The sequence below is a fragment of the Physeter macrocephalus genome, chromosome 7 (assembly GCF_002837175.3).
Source record: "Physeter macrocephalus isolate SW-GA chromosome 7, ASM283717v5, whole genome shotgun sequence".
NCBI lineage: Eukaryota > Metazoa > Chordata > Mammalia > Artiodactyla > Physeteridae > Physeter > Physeter macrocephalus.
The window spans coordinates 131,672,549-131,695,544 of NC_041220.1; the positions used below are offsets into that span (position 1 = coordinate 131,672,549).

Consider the following 22,996-nt stretch of genomic DNA (forward strand, 5'->3'; position numbering starts at 1 on the left):
AGGAAGGAGCAGCATTGTTCACTCAGGCTCAATAATGCTGGACGTCCCGGTGTCAGGGTACCGCTGCCCTGGTGGGTTGCTCAAACTCTAATAAAAGATGAACTCTTCACCTCTTTTCTTCTTTGCAGGAATTCAGTCATGCAGCTTGAAGAATGATCTTAAGGGTGGTACTTTACACTCGACCTTCAATGATTTCAGAGACTTGGAGAAAGGGGAACAGGTCCTATATTTGAACCACGATGTCATGCAATTATGTACAGCACAGGTTTGTTTGGGCCAGGCTAGGGGAGGGGAGTGGTTGGATTAGGTACCAGTCTCCTTGTTATAGTCAAGTTTTCCTTAGTAAGGTCTGACATATTTTAAGCCAAAGACCTCAAGTGCCACCTCTAGGTGCCATAACATATGCAGCAATGAGCAACTTACCTGTTGCCCAGCCAGTTGGCAGCATCCCTGGTTGTTACAGCCAAGCCATCTGGAGCAGGTATGAGGGGTGGGCACACAGGATACGATGGCCAGACAGCTGCTGCAGTTTATTGGCCTCTAGTCCTTCACGGTTACGCTGAGGGCATGAGCCGGAACGAGGCAGGCCCCATGAGGCAGCTTGTTTTCTTTTGGTTACTTCCATTTGAGCCACCGAGAACTTGAGGAGCTCTTTCCTCTCCTGCTGTGTGCTTTGAGAGCCTCAACATCCCCTCCGTCTCTTCCAGTTGGAGTCAGCCTCAGCTGTAAGTACTGATGGGAGTATATTAACTATATCACTAATTAGGTTGAAGTTCCTTGAAGGAAAGAAGGGACCTCCATACCTGTAAAAGCATCTCCTGCAAAGTCAAACGTAGTCTTCTACAAGGAGTGGGCACTTAATAGATACTCGTTAAGTTGTTTGGACTCAATCTCAATTCCATGTTCAGCTCAGGAGATTTCTTATTAGGTTCCAAGGAGTCTAGATCCTTTCCAGTTATTCATTTGGAAACCTGAAGGTACAGATTCATTTTGACCAACGTTCCAACTTCCACCTTCTCTTGATCACTTCAGGAAGAAGAGCACCCTAGATACTGAGTTTTCCAGCACTCAGAGTCCTAGGCCTCCAATGGGGTTAAAAACGTCCAGGAGTCTTCAGCTTTTGACTTACTCCTTTTTCCTTTTCCTCTCAGTTAACTTCCTCTTTCACCGAACAATTCTCCTCTCCTAGTAGGATAAGTGAAGTTATGCTGTGGTAAGGATAGCTTCCAAAACTCAGGAAAGATTCTGCCTGCCAGAGTGACTCTGGGGCCTAATGGCAGATAGTCTGTCATCCCAGACTGTCTGCTGGGGAATCACTGCAGCAGGGGAGCAAGCATGGGTAATTGTGCACTAGCTCTTAACTAAGTCTCCCACCCAAAGGTGACGCACGTTACATCCGATCATATTTCCTTGGCCCAAGTATGTTGCGTGGCCATGCTTATCTTCAAGGGGATGGAGAAGTGCAATCCTTCCTTGTCCCTGCAAGAGAAGAGAACCAGAAATACTGGCGACCTCCACACCTCTTCAGAGAGCTTGGAGGTTACCGCCTTCCAGTTCGTTCTTCAGCGAGGCATGGGACCCTTGAGAATAAGTAGAAACGCTTTGTTTTTTGGGTTTCACAGGAATTAAAAATCAAAATAAACCCATAATAAAGGTGATTTATATCAATAATTTTAAAAAATTTATTATGTAAGTATCAGGATTTTTGGGGGGGTCAAATCAGTGATCAGAAGTAATCAGTGCAGTCCCTTTTGAATGCCATCTGTAAATAGAGGTTTGAGGTCTGCAGTCCTATGTGTTTATAGTTTCCAGGCCTATTTTTGTTTCTGATGCTTCTATACCTCACAATCACTTGAAGGCCCAACAGCTCAAAGATTCCTCCACAGAGCACAGTCACTTTGAACTCATGGGCTGTGAAGATCCACTCTTTAGTTCTGCCCTGTGCCTGATTCGACTCTGCTGGTTGCAAAGCAAGACCCCAGGGTTTTCAAAAGCAGGCAGGGAGCTGACCTACTCACTTAGTTGTCCTATGTTCCTCACTCACTCAATAACTCCCCACCCTCCAGAGAATTAATTCTAACCGTTAAGTACGATAAGTTTAGTCACCAATGTAATGAGTTTGGTATTCAGCTCTCTTTTAATCCAAGTCAATGGACTATTACTATGACATGCCAGATAAAAGCCAACCATGGTGTGATTGAAAGAGTCTTTGTATTCGAGTCTGAAGATTGTCAGTCCCAGTTCTGTCACCTTGGAAGAGTCACTTTGCCTCTCTGAACCTTCATTGGTGAGATCAGGATAGTTATGTTTACCTTCCAGGATGGAGTTTCCTCTCTATAAAACGTAAATTATATCTACCTCTCAGTGTTGTGGGGATTTAAATTATTTTGACAAAGATAATTTCTGGGAAATATGTATGTATAAGTATGTATATCCCAAGCTGGAAACTTCTTCCCTCCTTTTTTGCTTGCTAATTAAGAGTCATAAATAAAATGCTGACAAGCTGCAGTCTGCCGTCTGTGCTGTAGCTGGAGGGCTGTTTTGACTTTGCCTGACAAATGGCTAACCAGCCGCTCCCACCATGCCCAACTCAAGTGTTCAGCGCTGAGGAATCTAGCTACTGCCAAAAGCATCTTATAAACTCGTCACTGTTTACTTACTTGGTGACAGTGTTTTTGTTCACTGATCATCCCTGAGATTTCACCCATCAGGGTGTGTCTGTTTCCCTCAAAATGCCATTTAAACACAATCATTTCCCAAACCACATGAAAATAGCGAAGATCCCTAAATGAGACCTGGTGCCTTTGCAATTCATCCCCATTGCAATGCAGTTGGGGTGGGATGTTGTCTTCACAAAGCAGTAGCCGGATATGCACGGGACTTTATTGAAGGGGCAGAAACTTCAAAGCTGCTTCAGTATACTACCAGCCAAGACTTCCAGGTAACCAGTTGAGTGGTAAGCTTCTACCAGGTTGGGAGAACTGATTGTTAAATTTTCAGGAATTTTGCAAGGTGGTTGATGTCATGTTGGTAAATTGCAAGCAGCGTGGTGGGAGTGTTTACACCAAGAAAATTGGCAGACACTTACGAAATCAGGCTTTTTCTCCCAGAGAGCTGGTCGCTCAACATTTACAAGCTCAGTATACAGTATAACCAAGCCTTTGTGCACCTGGGTCAAACCCAGATGTAACCAAGGATGGGAAAAGGGACATGGCAAATCCGAAGTATGAATGAAACCGTGGTGCTGAGGTAAGGGAGAAAGGGAGCTAACTTTCACTGAGCCCATGCCGTGTGCCAGGGTCTGCGGTAACCTAGATTGGGATGGATACATATCAGGAGGCGTTTAGCACATTAAAGAGGTGGACCTGCCAAAAGTGTGTTCAGGTTAAGAATAGAGAGACTTCCAGAGCCTGACTCAAACCCGGTCGTGAGAGAGGAGGGACAATGTGAGGTATAGCATTGTGCTTTTCACTCGGGTTTCTGTCCAGGCCCAGGCTGAGACTGGTGGAGGCTGGGTCAGGGAAAGGCTTGAAGTAAAATCTGAAAAGGCTGCTTCAGCAATACTCTGTAGTAGCAGGCAGCAGGTTTGGATTTGCCATCTTGTTTGTTCCAGGACCTCACCTGCAGCAGTGTGGAGACAGCAGAGGCTTAGCTGACCCCCTGGAGCTTAGTGAGGTGGGCTCACTTGTGAGCACTTTTTCAAGAAGACTTCGCAGGGTGCCATGGTGCTATATGAGCAGATAGGGAGGGGCAAGGGCCAGTAGAATTTATTTATGTGACCCCCGTATGTACCTTAGCTGATAAGGCAAGGGGGAAACTGGTGGCACATATATCTTCTCCATGTGTTCTCACAACAACCGTATGAGAAAGGCATTATTATATGCATCTTACAGATGAAGAAACTAAGGATCAGAGAGCTTGAGCAACTTGCCTGATACGATGCAGAAAGTAAGTGGAAGAGCTGAGATCCAGACATGGGATTGTCTGACTTCAAACACTCCTGGGGCCTCTATGACCTCCTTTTACCCTGTGTCTCTGCATATTCTTCTGTCCTTTCCTTCTTTCTGGTCTTGGGGAAAGAATTGTCTCTCCTCTCTCTAAGGTCAACATTTTCACTTGTGTCCACGAATTCTGTACCTTCCCAGTTCCTGCTCCAGAGTCTTTGTAAAGCACCCCCTTGCTCTGTGATGCATCTTTGATCTGTCCCTCACCACAGACTTCTTTCCATCTGTCACCTGAAGTGAGTGGCTGTATGGGTTCCTTTCTCAGTCTTCTCTCCCTTAGCCTTTCAGCAGCATTGAACACAGTTCAGATTCTTCTTTATTCTGGAAACTCTCCACATGCAGCTTCTCTGACTTGTTTGTCCCTCTCTGGTTACTCCTCTGGCCACTTTTGGCTCTTCTCCCTTTTTTCTAATCCTTGAACTGTAGGCATCAGTCCAAGAGTCTGGTGCTGGTTCTCTTCCTCTTCTTCTTCAGTCTTTCCCCTTTGAGGTATTCCCTTTGGCCTCGGCTCTCTATGCAGACAATCCCAAATCAATAATGCACAGGTCTGATTGGGAAACGAATGGAATTAACTTGACTGGGTCTCTAGGGCCAAGAGCAGTCTCTGGCATAGAGTGAGCACTCAATAAACAAATGGATTTCAGATGAAGAGAACATTGTGAACAGGGCTTGAGCGTATGTGTATTGATTTATTTGAAGGTTACCCTCTTTAGGCTCTGAATTCATCAAAGTCAGGAACTGTGCCTTTTCCCCATTTTTGATTCCCTGATCCAGCATAACACATAGTAGCTGTTCAATAAATGTCTGTTGAATGAATGAATGAGTCCAGGCTTGCTGATAACTCAGTGCAGAACTGTGGCAGTTCTTATACAGGAATTTTAGACTTTATTCTGTGTGCAGTGGGCTTGGAGCCATCCAAGGGTTTTTCTCATTTGAGTAACTCATTCGGAGCCGAGCTCCAGGCTCATCTGGCTGCAGTCGGTGCTCAAAACCTTGCACCATCTTCTTCCCTTGCCTATTTCTTTCCCTATTCTATCTCTAATTAGTGGTCCAATCTTGTTGATTTTACTTCAAAATATGGCTTTATGGCTTGTATCTGTGTTTTTGTTTCTATTCTCATGGCCACCTCCCAAGGTCAGCCCTAATTACCTCTTGTCTGGGCCGGTGTCACTCCCATTCCAATCACTGCTCTGTATGCCATAGGCTTCCGCTATGCTACTAATGGCTGGCTTCGTGTTTGAAAAAAAAAAAAAGAACAAAGCCCAATTGGTTCTGGAAAAGCAAGGATAAAGAGGGCTAATATAACTCCATTTTCTGCCTTTAATCCTGTAGGCCCTTTAAATCTGCTTGCTGCTTTGGGTTTTACCCTTGAGTTGCCTGAGTGGGTTTATCCCTTCATTGTTTCTTATAACAAAGACGGGGATCCCATCCCCACAATAGAGCCAAGTTGTAGGAGAAAGAGAGTAGACCATTTGAAAGGTTGTGCTTAACTGTGATGTGGAAGAGAGCAAAGGAAATGGAAGAACAATCCTTTAGGAAAGAGAGGACAGGGGAAGGGGAAAAGTAAGAGACGGGGAGAAGGTCTTTGAGATAATATTTCTAGACGAAGGGAAGAAAAAAGAGGGAGAGAAGACAAGAGCTGAGCTTCTGCCCTTTTTTTCATAGCTAATTTTGGGGAAACAGGCCCTTTCTGAAAATGCTTTCTTAGAACCTTGTGGATCCAGAATTTATCCTGATAAAATAGTGAGCTAGTGGACTTTAGGGGACCTCTTTGGGGACACCTACACTTAAAAAATTTAGGTCAGTGTTATGCAAAGTGTGACCTGCCTTCTGCAAGGAGTTAAGTACAAAAATGACAAGTAAGTACTTAGAAACTTTTTAGTCATTGTGCACTGCTACCGTGATGGGCTGGAGGTGGGTGATACCGGCTGGAGAGAGCCGGTTGTGGGCGTTTCTTCCCATCTCTGTGGCTCAGTGACTTCAAGTCGGTAGCTTGAAATCAGTCATGGCAGGAGGCATTTTTATCTTGCAAATGGGCAAATGGTACAAATCAGGACTCTCCTGCATCCCACCCCACCACCCTGGCTGCCATATCCATACACCTGATCAGGGGACACTGTTGAATAGAATATTGTTCCATTTACACAGTGGGTTGCTTGTGGCTGCTACTGCCTGCTCAGCAAGCACAGTAAGATGGTGTATCTGTCAGCCAAGGAATGGGGGGATGGTGGGTCTTCACCATAGGGAATTTGAAATGCACTGCCTTAGATCATCCTCAGCTTGTTCAAGCATTCCAACAGACGTCTGCATGATAACCAAATGGAAGAGCCCACAGGTTTGGAAACCTGCTACTCCAGGTTTCAAGCCCTCTAAGACAGTTAGGATCCAAGGTAGCGTAGGGGAGGGGTGGCAGATCCTGCCAGGGCAGAGAAGTTATACGTGAAATAGATGAAGGCGTGTGTAATTAGTCTACTAGGGCCGCCAGAACAAAATACCACAGCCTGGGTGGCTTAAACAACAGAAATGTATTCTCTCACAGTTCTGGAGGCTGGAAGTCCAAGATAAAAGTGTTGACAGGTTTGGTTTCTCCTGAGGCCTCTCTCCTTGGCTTGCAGATTGCTGCCTTTTTGTCATGTCCTCACATGGTCTTTCCTCGGTGCTTGAGCATCTCTGGTGTCTCTTTCTTATACGGACGTTGGATTAAGGTCCCACCCATATGACCTTATTTAACCTGAATTACTTCTTTTAACGCCCTACCTCTAAATATACTAACACTGGAGGTTAGAGGTTCAGCTCATGAGTTTCAGGGGACACACTTCAGTCTATAATGGTGGGTCACCGTTGACCGTGGCCTCATGCTGCATTCCAGTCAAGCACCGTGTAATGGCACAGGACTGTGGAGAGCTCGTACCCACTCCAGGGAAACCTTCTCACTTCTCCTGGATGCCGCTTCCACTTTCCAGCAATCTCCAACCTCACCAAGTGCTACCCCTCTCTCAGTTCCCACCTCAAGTCCCATGCCTCCAATCTAGTCTTCTCTGACTCCTGCTTGGAGAGAAGTCTCCCTCACCTGACTCACCGTAGCACTTTTGCTCTGTATTGTTAAGTTGGTAATGAATCTCATCAAGATTTGCAGTGCCTTTCCTGATATCATTACATGTATCATTACATGCAATCAATACATTGCATGCATTTAGGGCTTGTCTACCCAGCTGGATTGTAGGTACCCTGAGAAACGGACATCTTACTCTTCTTGAGACCCAACCTCCTCCATTTAGTGATTAATTAGCTGCGTGCCTTGTATAGAGTAAGAAGTCAATAAATGTCACAGAGTTGATGTACCTTTTCCTGAAACAGTTAAGGTTATTATATGCTCAGAGGTGTATGTGGACTCAAACTCATAGTGGTAAGTACTGAGGCTTTTTTCCCTTTATTGTGGATGGCAAGCGAGAATTTTCTAGTAAATGCCCATTTGTGGATGCTATTGTTCCAGTGAGTTATTATGACTTTTCACTCTGACTCTGGTATAAAAGAGACCTGGATTTGAGTTCTGGTTTTCCCAGTTACTGCTGTCTGGCCTTGAGGAAGTTATCTAAACTCTGTAAGGCTCAGTTCCTTCATCTGAAAAATAGGAGTAATAATAATACCTTATTTCACAGAGTGGTGGCACAGGATTAAAATAGGAATAGTAGCACTAAGTGGGTAGTCGGTGTTCAGCACTAATATTACTCTAGTACACGGAGATTAAAAAAAAGAAAAAGAAAAAAAAAACATAGAACTCTTAACCATACATATCAATCTCCACTCCTCAGAACCAGGAGCAACTTGAAAAGAAAAGCACTTGCATACCATCAGAGGATCAGTCGCGCAAATAGCCCATTTAGTGCCCGATGCCAAGTGCTCCTGGATTAAGAATATTGTGAAGAATCCAGAAGGAACACTTTCCTCTCTGTGACGAGGTGGCTTCTAAACAGCCCTTGGCCTCACATTGTCATCAAGCCCCTTCCCAAGTCCCACTTCTCTTTGTAAAGCATAAAACATTTTTACCTGTAAAACCCTGTATGTGTATGGAGTTTTGTCATTCTGGAGGCGGTCAGGTTGCATGGGAAGTACAACATCATTAACTGGAAATAAATCAGCATGACATTTGTCCTGAAGTTAAGGGTAAAATAAAGTGAAACCATATTCAATGTTTTCTCAGAGATATTCAAGAAAAACAACTTTAGTGGAAGAAGAGAAAAACTATTCAGGGACACACGCACACAAAAACCCATAGTCTCACTAGAACTTCTAAATGCTCCAGAGCAAGCTTAGGTGGAGACGCTCCTGCAGGGAGAGCAAGAGGGCGGTGAATGGGAAGACAGTGCAAGCCTGTGCTTCTCTGGGGCTGCCGGTGCGAAGCAGAGGCCTCCAAAAAGGCTCAAAGTGGCTCGTCAGCTTTTCAGTATGTCTAACAAGTTAGAGATACGTCCCCAAATGTATACTGTGATATTAAAGCCCATTTATATATGCTATAAAGTTTCCCCTGTGTGTCCTGCAGGCACATGCATGGCTGGGAAGTGTCTATGGGTTGATTCCTTTGTGAATTATATGGAGCTGACACGGCCGAAACCCACAATGACCCAGACGAGGACAGAAGCTTGCTTGTCCTGAAAGAGTGGCTTCCGCCCGTATGTGTAAGTAATTAATATTAATCCCCACTGAGTAGAGTGGTGCAAAATTATTAAGGCTGCTTCCTGAAGAAACTTCTAATGCAGTGTGTAATGAAAATGTCAGGTGCAATGAGTTATTAGGTGCTGCCCCGCTGTTCTGAAGTGCCAGGTATTTCTCTACCTGTTATCCAAGCAGCTGGGTCTTGTGGGGAAGGCAGTTCCAGCCTGAGGAGAGCATCAGCAGGTATTTGAGCTGAGAGGATCATAAAGTGAGTGAGGACAATGAAGCCAGGAGGAAGTGCCTGAGGCTACGGTGGGATGTCTGCTGTGGAGGTGACGCGAAGAGGGGAGTGTGGTGAAGGAGGACCCTGCCTGGTGTACGACGCTGAGTAATGTCAGGACCAAAATCATCTGGCCCTGTGGATTTAAAACTTGTTCTCCGGGCAGCTCAGGAATTCAGATGGGATCATTGCAGAAAGAAATATGGTTTTGGTTATTTCTGTAGTCATTCTAGAAAAGCAAGCTCAGTGTTTGGCATTTATTTACGTTTATTATTTATTTTGGACCTCATAGACGTTTGCGTCTCTCCGACCTGTGTGATGCTTATCTCAGCCAGATTCTTGGAGTCTCTCTGGCTTCTCCTCTTCCCTCAGTCATGTCCAGGCACTGTCAAATGGCTCTGAGCAAGTTAAATCTTTCTTAGTCTCCATTTCCTTGGGGTCTACCTTTGTTGTGTCCCTCATGGTCCGTCCGTTTTCTCTTCGCAGCTCTCCCTGCCTGTACTTTGTCTCGTCCGGGCTCTCAACCTCCTCCTACCTGGACCTCTCTGGTTTCCCTCCTTCCATCTTTTGCCCTTTGACCTTCCTACCCAGAGCACAGCAGGAGGACAGCTAACGCCATTTGCTAGGTGCTTTTTCTTTGCCAAGCCCTGGGGTGTGGATGTTCTGTATGTTATTTCTAATGTTTCAGTAACCCTGAAATAATAATATTGGTATATTAATAATTAATAAGTAATAATGGTATTATTACTTCCATTGTTCAGCTTGGGAGGCTCCAGAAAGGTCCTAATGTGCTCACAACAGCTCTGAGGGATTAGTTAGAATTATAACCTAGGGCTGATGGACCCCACCGTTCATGCTATACCCTACTACCACTGTTTTCTCTGCTCAGAGATCTTCTCTCTGAGAAGATGCTCTCACTGCCTAATTCGTAAATCAAGTCCCGGCTCTCTCTCTCTCTCTCTCTTTTTTTTTTCTTTCAAAGTCCTGGCTCTTTTTTTTTTTTTTTTTTTTCTTTTTTCTTTTTTTTGCGGTACGCAGGCCTCTCACTGTTGTGGCCTCTCCCGTTGCGGAGCACAGGCTCCGGACGCGCAGGCTCAGCGGCCATGGCTCACGGGCCCAGCCGCTCCGCGGCATGTGGGATCTTCCCGGACCAGGGCACGGACCCGCGTCCCCTGCATCGGCAGGCAGACTCTCAACCACTGCGCCACCAGGGAAGCCCAGTCCAGGCTCTTTTATCTCAGCATTCAAGGCTCTCTAAAATCTAGTTTACTACGTTTGTCGGCTTTCCCATCAACTCCTGTCACACACTTTACAATTTAGCCCAAAAAAACCAAACAGCCAAACAAACAAAAAGCCTATTTTTATTTACACCCATACTTTCTCTCCTAAGTGCTTTTATACATGCTTTTTCTTCTGCCTGCTGCAGAGACTCTGTCATTCCTTCCTCTGTATAAGTAAATGTTGCCCAAGAAAACAATGAACAGGGATGGGCTAGAGATCCATTTATTTTCTGGTTCACAAAGGGTATGTTGGATCTTTATTAAATAGTCTAAAATGTTCTTTCAATAATGTTTTTCTTTAATATCTTTTTAAAAGACATTTAAAGTGAATCAGAAAGCAATTAAATGATTAATTGCTGCAGCCGGATTCTGCTGCCCTCAGCCTCTGTGGATGCTATCTGACCGATTAACCTCTGTTTCTGAGCTCTGTCTGATTGAAGAAGGCAATGACGGAAAACGCTTGGCCTATCACATGACTGATCCTTGCTGTCATGAGCCATCGTTTTCTAACTGCAAGCTTTCATTTTCAAAGTCCTGGCATGATTTCAGGAGCTGTAAACCCTCATGTGAGTAAATGAGCAGTGAGAACTGGCAGTTTTTCAATCTCAAGTCTCTTCAGCTTTAAACCTACATTTAGCTGCGTTTTTTTTTTTTCCACCTTAAGTTGGGCATTCTTTTTGGCGTGTACTTTTTTGATAAATACAATAGGGTGGAGGTGAATTCGACTAAAACAAATATGAGTTGGTCCAATTAGGGCTGACCCTAGAAAAAAGTCACAGGGGCCCCAACGTTAATTCCAGAGTCAGAGCAGGAGGTGAGAGAGGAATAGTGGGTATATGGGGTTTCCAGTTTCTCTTCTACAACGACGGACACAGGGTAGAGAGCACTGAAAATGAACCTGAAACTTATGAACCCATTGGTGGAGATGACCCACATGCCAGTTTGAACAGGTGTTGCTTTTGATGTCTTGGGGAAGGTCAAGGAGTATCTTCTCCAAGGTCTAACTCTGAATGGAAGAGCTTTGTGAGAGATCAGGGAAGGATATATCATTGGAAAGATTTCTTTCCTAGTTACAATGTTTAAGTAATTGGGGTTCAGTTTAATGCAGAATTAATTGTCCTTAGTGTATTCTTAGCTGGATAATTTGATTAATATTATTTACATTAATTTAAGGGATGGGTAATCTGAAAACAAAAATGTGTGTATACTATGAAGGACTTCCTCAAAGATATGTTCCTGCCTGATGGTTTTATTTTGAAATTTGTACACCAAGTCTTTTGTTATCCTCTTTTTATTTTATTTCTTAGCTTTTAAAACAAATTAGCAAGAGGAGGAAAGAGGAGGGGGAGAAACTGTGCAAAACACAAGAATGTTACAGTCGGCAATGTGATGAAAGCTCGTAATTTCATACTGAGGTTTTGATTGTGCATCTATTTTTTCTTGTTGCTGTTTTCTTCTCCTTTATCTTCATACTTAGCAAATAATTATTGACCAGCAAATGTGCTTATGGTACCATCTTAGGAAATTTGATGTAAGGAATTCTATAAGGAAAAAAACATTACCAGTATATGGAGCTCATTTAGAAGACAGTTACAGACAGCCGCAAAAATAATAGTAGCTTACATTTACGGAGCACTCACAATTTGCCAAGCACTCTTCTAAGTGCTTCATGTAGTATTAGCTCATTTAATCCTCTCAACAACTGTGTGAGATCGGTACTATTATCCTTATTTTATAAATGAGAAAACTGAGGCACAAGGAGATTAAATTATTCATCTACAGTCACATAGGTGACCAGAGCCATAATTTGAACCCAGCCAGTGTGAATCCAGAGTAAGAAAATAAAACAAGCATAACCAGAATGAAACTAATATTGTTCTTTTTAGATTTCCTAAACTTACTATCACCACCAGTGAATTCTGCGTGGTGATTAATATTGAACTTGTAAGAATAGAAGAGGAATTGTTTAGTGTAGAGAGGTGGTGGAAAAGAGTGAAAAAATGAAGATGCTGGCAAAAGCACCTGCAGTGGGTTCCAAGATGAGGATTCTAGGAGGTAGGCATGGCAATACCTTCTGTTGTGTGCTCAGCTGGGCCTCAGTCTAGACTGGTGGGCAGTGATGCATAGTGGATCAAGGAATGTGGCTGCTGGCTGATTTTTGTCACCCACTGCACTGCTTTCCTGCTCCTCAAGCTGAGATAGATAATACCGACAGCTCACTTTGAGTTCCCATCCATCTGAAGCACTTCTAGATTTGCAGTTCATGTTACCTTCTGCAGAGCCAGATGTGTCCTCTTTTTTTTTCAGATCTCTTACCACCTCAGAACATTTAGGACAGGCCCACCATCTTTTATCTAAACCCAAGAGACCAGGTATGTTTAGAAATTCAAAATTTTATAGATTTTAGAAAGGTAAAATGGTATGTATCTCATACATTGTATAATATTTCCAGTGGGGTCTGGATCAGCACCCCATAAGCAAATATTATCACATTTCCACCACAAAAATGTATGTATCATCACGCTAAGTGAGACACAGAATGACTGTCCTCAGCTACATGTTGAGAAGGTCAGATTTTGCCACCATACGAATTTTTGTGCCAAATTTATGGGAAAAACTTTTGGTTGCAGGGCTTTTTGGATTTTGGAGTTGAGGATGGGGAATGTGAACTGTATCATCACCAATTCCTTCCACTCTAATCAGAGGGATGTGTGTGAAGGTGCTGACAAAGCTATTCCTACATTTTCTCCACTGGCCAGGAAGGCGTCCGACGTGGGCTGAGCCTGAATAACCTCAGTCTCATCTTCTCATTCCAGATTTTAGTTTGGAAAGCAGGCAGTCAGGAAATACAGTCGGTCCCTACACACTCCACATTCCCTGCGGGTCTGGTGGACAAAATGTAATAAAGAAAATACAAACTCAGAAAAGACAAGATTCAGTTCTTTTTTTTTTTTTTCATTTGAAAGACTTATTTACACTACTTAGAAAAACCTCTCCCCTTCTCTTGGGAGTCACTTAGCTTGGAGGACCACAGATTAAAGTACAATATAGTGAGTATTATTAAAAACAACCTGTAAAAATGCATTATCCTGAAGATTTAGCAGCTAATTTTCTGTTGCCTTTACTTCTTACATCATTTTTTTTTTTTCTCTCAGCGTATAACCTTCTTTAAATTTTATGTCCTGTTCTCAAATTCCTCCTGGGTTTAATGACTAATCTCTATTTGTGTTGCTCTGGTGAAGCCTCTAGAAGGAAAATCATAAATTAATGGCATATGTTTGTAGCTATAAACAGGGGACAGATTCAGAAATATACAAACATGCCAAGTACCCTATTTCCTATAGCTGCAATGCTCAACACCCAATTAACCTTAGATTTACAAGTCTAATCAAATGGCCCAGTCTGTTTCCGTTGAAAAGCTGTGCACTGTGTATAACCTTTCACCTGACCTAAATCTCTAGTAAACCCTGGGAAGCAAACTCCTTTGTGGAGCTAGTCACTCTGTTGGATGAAGCCAGTGTCCCCTTTTAAGGCCCTGAGTTACCATTTCCTGCATTGCAAGACGTAGCTTGCAAAGGGACAGCCTGTGGTACTTTATGTAGGGGGACAGTCCTGACTGCTGACACAGGCTGTGTTCTGTGACAGTAGGACTGTGCTGAGTCACTTACACTTTGCCCCCAGGTCTTCTTTACAAATACAGTATGATTTTGGAAGATAATAATACCAAATATTTATTTACCACCTCTCTGGGTCAGCCAGGCATTCTTCTAAGCTCTCTCCACCTATGAACTCATTTAATCCTTTTCACAAGCAAAGAGTCAGGAACCATTATGATCTTTGTCTTATGATGAGAAAGTGGAGGTACAGAGAGGTTAAGACAATTGCCCAAAGAGCCTCAGCTAGTGAGTGGAGGGACTGGGGCTCTGGACCCTGGCGGTCTTTCTCCAGAGTTGGCCCACATGACCACTGTCATGCTGCTTTCATGGATACTGCAGGGCCCGTGGCAAAACCTGGAACAATGGTGTGGAGTTTAACACTTGAGCTTCTTTAGAATGTGCCCTAACCCAGTGTTTTTTCAACCTTGAGGCTCTGCAGAACCCGTAGGGGTGATGGGACTGAGAGGCAAAGGGGGCTCAGGATTTCACACCCACATCAGCCAGAGCAAGTCAGTTTTAAAAGTTACTTTCTAGCCCTAAGATTGCATTTGAATAAGGGGTTCTGTAGCTCATAAAAACTTGAAAGACAGCTCTAAACAGTTGAGCCAGTTAGCTCACACAGGGGTGATACCAATGGCAAAAAGAACTGGGATGTGGAAACCTGGATCCCAGTGCTGTATGATGCTGTGTAATACTCTTTCTGACTACAATCGGCCCTCCATATCTGCGGGTACTGCATCCATGGATTCAATCAACCATGGATAGTAAATATTCAAAAAAAAAATAAAATCCTAGAAAGTTCCAAAAAGCAAAACTTGAATTTGCTGTGTACCAGCAACTATTTACACAGCTTTTACATTGTATTTACAACAATTTACATAGCATTGACATTGCATTAGGTATTATAAGTAACCTAGAGGTTATTTAAAGTACACGGGAGGATGTGTGTAGGTTATATGCAAATATTATGCCATTTTTATATGAGGAACTTGAGCCTCCAGGATTTTAGTATCTGTGAGGGCCCTGGAACTGACCCTGGTGGATACCAAGGGACCACTGTATTGACAAAGGATATATTTAGATGCAAATACACTTGGACTTTGGAGATTACATTTCAGGGTGAACTACAGGCTGCTGCCTGGCCGAGACTAGATGCAACGCTGATAAAGAGGAAGGAGGAAAATACCATCCTAGTCTAGGGTAGAGGAAGGAGTGATGAGAAAAGAAAGCTTGGTGTGGAAGAAAAGGCTTGTGATTAAGGAAAGTGGTGAACAGAGCTTAGGGCAGGTAGTGAGATGAGCAGTCGTACCCTGTGAATTAGATTGCTGAAAGGAGGGCTGAGGAAGGTAGAAAAGAAACCAGTTGAGTGAGGCAAGATTAGAGAACCAGAATGGAAACTTCCCTTGGGAAATGGCCAGAGCTCATAGGACCCAGGAAGACACTCTCGAGGCTTTATGTGGATAAAGTCCAGAGGAACAAAAAGCTAGTATGTATTTGTTAAAAATAAAGTTTATGAGGTTAGTAGATCTGAGAAAAACAAAGGATTACGACAAAGCATTTTATCAGGTACTTCACGTGCCATGCTGTCAACTAGGTGGATTCAAAACTGGTTGAGTGACCTTTCTCCAGAGGTGCTGCCTAGTGGATTACTGTCAGCCTGGAGGGCAGGCGTGGCCCTGTGCTTTATTTTATAGAGCAAATGCTCTGACAAGTCTCTGACACTGTATGTCACTAAATGATGTGTGATCTCTTTTATCCTGTGTGTCCATTTCATCATTATAATTGGTTGTTAAGGTGGGATTCCTGAGTGAGCCTAAGAGGGTCCGTGAATCCTCTAAAATGATTATAATACTTACATTTCTGTCTCCCTTGCTAGACTATGAGCAACCTGAGGAGACAGGGCAAGTTGTAACTGGAAAAAGAAAAGCAGTGTATGTATTAATCTCTAATTGAGCTATAATTCACTCATCTATTCATTCACCCTTTTCTTGAGTATCTCTCACTTGCTTGCAGTTGTCTGCTGGGCACACAGGAAAGAGGGATTCAAATAAATTAACAAAGAGCAAAATAATAATCTTTTTCATGTGGTGTTTGATGGAGCCTGGAGACTTGGGATTATCTTCCTAGAGAGGAAACTTTACTGCAGCTGTTTTTGGAAGGATACGTGGGAATCATTTGGGTTGGTAGTCCAGCAGGAGATAAGGCAAAGGGCATTCCAGGAAGAGAGCTGAGAAATAGCATGCCGTATGTGGCAAAATGCAAGCTGTTTGGGATGACAGTGGCAAGGGGCACATGTAGGGGCTGAGATGGACAGGGCTGGATGGTGACAGAACTTTTATACCATCCTAAGAATTTATATTTTATCCCCAAGGTCATGGGAGACATTAGAAGACTGAAAGGGCATGATATGATTCACTTTTTATTTTGGAAGAATTATATTAGTGGTAATGTGAAGGATGTAATAAGGGGCAAGATTGAGGCTAGGGAAAAGTTGTAGAAAGCTGCTACAATAATTGAAGTTAACAACACTGCCATGCCGTTACTTACAACTCTCATTACTACCACTGCCATTGGTGCTGTGTCTCTACCTACTGCTATTACCACTGCCGCTACTCCCGCAGGAATAGTAAGGATGATGGGGAGAAGGCGTGAGAAGCTGAAGAAGAGTCTGAGAAGTGTAAGTGTGATGCTGTGATGTATAATAAGAGATATATATATTCTGTTTTTGTCCTGTTTCTCAGAGCTCCTAAAACCCTTGGAATTTCCTCAGTGATGAGAGCAATAAAAGTGTCTTGTTATGTTAATGAGTGACTTTTAGAAAGTTCTTGGGTAACCTGAGGAGGGGGGGCTGCTTGCTAGGAGAACAAATCGTGTGATTAGAGGGTTGGAACTTTCAGTCCCACCTCCAACCCCTCAGCCTCCAAGGAGGGGAGAGGGGGTCGAAGATTGAGTTCAGTCACCAATGACCAAGGATTTAATCAATCATGCCTCTGTAATGAAACCTCCATGAAACCCCAAAAGGATTGTGTTGGGAGAGCTTCAGGTTAATGAACCTCTGGAGGTTCAGGGAGAGTGGTGCTCTCAGAGAGCCAGGAAGCTCCGTGTCCTTTCCCCACGCCTTGCCGTATGGGTCTCTTTTGTCTGACATTCTTGAGTTATACCCTTTTATAATAAACTGATAATCTAGTAAGTAAAATGTTTCTCTGAGATCAGTGAGCCTTTCTAGCAAATTAATTGAACCCAAGGAGGGGGATGTTGGAACCTCTGCTCTGTAGCTGATGGGTAAGAAGCACAGGTGACAACTTGGACTTGCGATTGGCCTCTGAAGTTTGGAGCAGGGGGCAGTCATACTGTAGGACTGAGTCCTTAACTTGTGGGATCTGAGGCTACATCTAGGTAGATAGTGTCAGAATTGAGTTGAATTGTAAGACACCCAGCTGGTGTCACAGAGCTGCCTGGTGTGGGGAAAAAACCACACATTGGGGTTGGGTGCAGAAGGAGAGTAAGGAAGGCAGAGGAAAATCAGGAGATGAGGACCTCCTAGAGACCAAGGAGAGGATGGTGAGCGCTAACAGGTGATGGGGAGAGGTGAAGGAAGAAAAGAACTCAAAATGTGTTTGTATTGAGAATGAAGTAGCTTGCTCTCCAAATGCCTCGTTAACTTACTGTGAGTTTTTTAAATTAATTAATTTGTTTATTTATTTATTTTTGGCTGCTTTGGGTCTTCATTGCTGTGTGCCAGCTTCCTCTAGTTGCAGCGAGTGGGGGCTACTCTTTGTCGCAGTGCGCGGGCTTCTCATTGTGGTGGCTTCTCTTGTCGCGGAGCACGGGCTCTAGGTGCACAGGCTTCAGTAGTTGCAGCACACGGGCTCAGTAGTTGTGGCGCACAGGCTTAGTTGCTCTGCGGCATGTGGGATATTCCCGGACCAGGGCTCGAACCCGTGTCCTCTGCATTGGCAGGTGGGCTCCCAACCACTGCACCACCAGGGAACTCCCTTACTGTGATTTAATTAAGTTACACTAGTAGAAGGCAGAGGGTGAAAGGGTTTATACCTGTTCCTGAGACTTATTTCAGTTCTTCGAGTGTTTGAGAAGTACCAGTACTTCAACCCTTGGCCAGTGACATGGGTCAATGACGGGTGCCTGTTGTTGAGAATGATGCCCTTGGAGACTTCACCACAGAGAAAAACTGGCTTGTTTAAATCTGTTCTTAGATAATAAAACACAAACAAAGATACAACTTGCAGAAATACTACATCATGATCAATATGTGTACTAATTCACATCTGATAGTCTCAGATAGCCCTTGTATTTTTAAGTTAGGAGAAATGAGGAAGTAAAAACAAAACTTGCCTTTCAGTTCTCCCCATGCATTTTTTTTTTTTTTTTTTTTTTGCCGTGCGCGGGCCTCTCACTGTTGTGGCCTCTCGGAGCACAGGCTCCGGACGCACAGGCTCAGAGGCCATGGCTCACGGGCCTAGACGCTCCACGGCATGTGGGATCTTCCCGCACCGGGACACGAACCCACGTCCCCTGCATCGGCAGGCGGACTCTCAACCCCTGCGCCACCAGGGAAGCCCCTCCCATGCATTTTTAAAATTGTAAACTCTTTGGTTCCTCTACAACAGCCCAGCAGTCCAGTTGTGTATGTTCAGTGGCAGGTGAGGTGACCCACTTATCTCAGGATTGGCTGCCCCCTACCCTTCTATATTTTCCAGGTGTACATGGGGAGAGATGCAGCACTGGCACTCCAACCTCTCACCTGATTTGAAGTGTCAAAGCGTTTTAGAAATCAGGTCTCGGTGTTAAAAACTCTCAAGTGAACTCTGATGGGTTTTAATGGCAGTCAGTACCTTAGAATGCTGATGAGGAACAACCACTTGGCCCACCCATGGTAAAAACCTTCTTTAAACCCAGGAGCAGAACTATTTTGAATTATAAATAAGAAGATTAATTAGTGTTTGCTATGTGCCTATTATTTGTTAGAGACACAAGGATTTGTACATATCTTTTTAGCCTCTCCCTATCTTCTTGCAGCTATTTAAAGTATTTTCTTAAATTTTAAATTTAATTTTATTTTTTAAAAGTTTTTATTTATTTACTGGCTTCATCGGGTCTTAGTTGCGGCACGCGGGATCTTTTGTTACAGTGTGCAGGCTTCTCTCTAGTTGTGGCGCGAGGGCTCAATTGCCCCGTGGCATGTGGATCTTAGTTCCCTGACCAGGGATTGAACCAGCGTCCCCTGCATTGCAAGATGGATTCTTAGCCACTGGACTACCAGGGAAATCCCTATTTAAAGTATTTTACAAAGGAAAAGTTCCAAGGAGGAGCTGTGCCAAAGGGTATGCACAAAATTCAGATATCTCTTACTGTAAAGTCCAGGGGCTCTCCTGGCATTTACAAAGACCTAGATAACAAATGTGTTCTCCTTGTTTCCTGTAATGGTTATCAAGAAAACAATCCCAGCATCAGTGAAATCTTCCTCAATGACCTCTGAAGGGTCATTTGTCAGTTGAGAGTAAGGCACATGCTTGAAGAAGTCTCAAGTAATTCTTGTTTGCACTGCTTATCTTTAGTAAATCTGGGATTGACCCTAGATGAAGATAGGACTGTGCTGGCTGAGCTCCCAGCTGACGTAGCAGCTTGCCAGCCATGTGAGTGAGCCAACTCAGAGATGGGTCCTCGGGCCCAGGAGAGTCACCCCAGCTGACAGCTGACACCACTGGAGCAGAGATGACAGGTCCCCACTGAGCCCTGCCCAAATTGAAGATTCTGAGCAAATTAAATGATTGTTGTTTGGTTAAGCCAGGAAGTTTTGGGGTGGTTTTTATGGAGCAATAGGCAATTGGAACATTTGATTTCCAGGATACCATACTCCTGGTTTTCTTCCTGCCTCACTGTCACTTTTTCTTGGTCTCCTTTGATAATTCCTCCTCATCTCTCTATCATTGTTTTCACTTTTTATCATGGAAAATTTTAGTCATACAAAAAATAGCAATGTATAAATAACCTCCATGTGCCCATTACGCAGCTTCATAATTTATCTACTCAGGTCTAATTTTCTCCCATTATGTTCCTACCCACCTTCCTCCATCCCACCCCATTTTATTTTTAACCAAATTCTCAGACCATCTTTTTGATATCATATTCTCTTGGTGATCTCACCTGGACTCATAGCTTTAAATTTCCTTCATATGCTGAAGACTCAAATTTATTACCTGCACTGTATCATTGTGGCTCAAAGCATGGGTTGTGATACTTATGTGCCTGGATTAAAATCATGGCTCTTCCACAAATTACCTTTGTGACCTCAGTTACTTAATTGCTGTGCGCCTCCGTTATCCAGTCAGTGAAATAAGAGATGATGGAACCAAGCAGAACCCTGCAGGCTCCTCCATTTCCCCTGCCTCTTGTTTGTAGAAAAGCTGAAGTCTCCCAGGCTTCCCTGAGTCACAAAAGAGCAGGCTCAAGCAGCTAAGGATTAGAACAATAGAATCACATTCAGAATGTGTCTGATGCACATTCCTGAGTTGCTTTACAGATACTATAACTGCCACCAGAGGGAAAAAGCTAACGCATGATGACAGGACTGCAGCCATGACACAAGCTGCTACGTCTTGAGCAGTACTAAATCTATGGCTAGCACATATCCAAGAACTGGCCTTAAGAGAATGGGATTAACACTGTAGCTCATAATCATCTATATCTGCAGGCATCAGAATAATTGTAGCTTGTTCTGCCCATATATGTAAATGGGAGCAACTGTCAGCAAAGAGATGTCACAGACCCAAGTCAACATCTTCCACTCCAAGAATATGGCACTCTGTGTCAGCATGAAGAAGTTACAGAAGGCGGACCTTCACCCATGATCCCATAGAAGTGGAATGATATTATGAGAAGTGGGGATTTGTAAGCAGCTTTTGGCAGGAAAGAGCTCTCTACAGGAGGCCCCTTTTGTCTTGTCACTAACCTTAAACCAGACACCTCCATGCTTTACTCATCTCTGGCCCTGCACACATTTCAAATCTTTTGATCACACAATACCTTGCCTAACCTATTGGTTCTTCCTGTAGATCAAAGTAGAAATGAAGAATAAATATTTAACAGATGACCAGATCTCTTCCCTAGCTTCCCCTTCAATAATCTCTGGAACAAACTGTGTGAACAAGATAGCATCTAAAGAAAGATCACAAGGAGTCAACAAACCTGCATGTGGTGGGGGATGGCTATGACTCTGACCTCCTATCTCAGTGATTAACTGAGATTACTTCCCTTTAAAAACTTCCATGGCTGAGCAGAATCTTCAGAGGTGGTTTTGGGGGCACAGTGAGTCCACCGTCTCCCCAGATTGCTGGCATTCTGATTAAAAGTAACTTTCCTTTCTACCAACAACTGTGTCTCAGGTATTGAGTTTTGAGTGGTGAGCAGCCAGACCTGAGTTCGGTAACAAGGATAATATTTCCTACTACCTCTTGGGGTTGTTGTGAGGATTAAATGAGTTAGCATATGTAAAATGCTTATAACAGTGTGTGTACATATATACCTATTGGCTTTATTTTTGTATCTCCAGGCCAGACCTCTTACCTGAACTCCAGGCTTATACCTCCAGTTGCTTACTTGGCATCCTCACTTAGATGTCAAATAGACATCACAAGTTTATTATTCTAAAACCAAATTCCTGATCTTCCCCCCCAAACATCACACAACTCCTCCCTCAGTCTTCCTCATCTCAGTTAATGGCATCTCCATCCTTCCATTTGCTTAGCCTCAAATGCCATGATCGCATCCTTGACTACTCTCTTGTTTTCGTATATTATATCATATCCTGTTGGCTCTGCTTTCAAAATATATCTGGTGCATTTCACCATTATTACTGGTGTAGAAACCTCCATCCTCTCTCACCTGCCGTAATACAATAACTTTCTAACTGGTCTTCCTGCTTCCACTCTTCCCTCCCCAACCCTCACCCAACAGTCTACTCTCAATACAACAATCAGAGTGGTCTTTTAAAAAACTTAAGTCAGGAGGTACAATTCTGCAGCCTGTGGAAGGAAAACCACATTCACAGAAAGATAGACAAAATAAAGTCAGAGGACTCCGTACCAGATGAAGGAACAAGATAAAACCCCAGAAAAACAATGAAATGAAGTGACGATAGGAAACCTTCCAGAAAAAGAATTCAGAATAATGATAGTGAAGATGATCCAGGACCTCGGAAAAAGAATGGAGGCAAAGATCGAGAAGGTGCAACAAATGTTTAACAAAGACTTAGAAGAATTAAAGAACAAACACCTAGAAGAATTAAAGCTCAAACAAACAGAGATGAACAATACAATAACTGAAATGAAAAATACACTAGAAGGAATCAATAGCAGAATAACTGAGGTAGAAGAAAAGAAAAAAGAATGAAAAGAAATGAAGACAGCCAAAGACACCTTTGGGACAACATTAAATGCAAGAACATTCACATTATACGGGTCCCAGAAGGAGAAGAGAGAGAAAAAGGACCCGAGAAAATATTTAAAAAGATTATAGTCAACAACTTCCCTAACTTGGGAAAGGAAATAGCCACCCAAGTCCAGGAAGTGCAGAGTCCCAGGCAAGATAAACCCAAGGAGAAACACACTGAGACACATAGTAATCAAACTGACAAAAATTAAAGACAAAGAAAAATTATTGAAAGCAACAAGGAAAAAGCGACAAATAACATACAAGGGAACTCCCATAAGGTTAACAGATGATTTCTCAGCAGAAACTCTACAAGCCAGAAGAAAGTGGCACAATATATTTAAAGTGATGAAAAGGAAGAACCTACAACCAAGATTACTCTACCCAGCAAGGATCTCATTCAGATATGACAGAGAAATCAAAAGCTTTACAGACAAGCAAAAGGTAAGAGAGTTCAGAGACAAGCAAAAGCTAAGAGAATTCAGCACCACCAAACCAGCACAACAACAAATGCTAAAGGAAATTCTCTAACTGGGAAACACAAGAGAAGAAAAGGCCCTACAAAAACAAACCCATAACAGTTAAGAAAATAGTAATAGGAACATACATATCAATAATTACCTTAAACATGAATGGATTAAATGCTCCAACCAAAAGACACAGGCTCACTGAATG

General features: G+C 43.3%; 1 long non-coding RNA gene across 2 annotated transcripts in view; it reads left to right on the forward strand.

Moving 5' to 3' along the window:
* Positions 1-22,996, forward strand: part of LOC114486619 (uncharacterized) — an 89,868-nt gene that overhangs the window by 48,649 nt on the left and 18,223 nt on the right. The window contains exons 2-4 of one of the 2 annotated variants that reach the window (XR_003680698.2): positions 129-265; positions 8,545-8,680; positions 9,424-9,514. This is a non-coding gene — a long non-coding RNA (uncharacterized lncRNA). Of the gene's footprint in view, positions 1-128; positions 266-8,544; positions 8,681-9,423; positions 9,515-22,996 lie in introns of those variants that run through there. The other variant, XR_003680699.1, reaches the window with a different exon arrangement.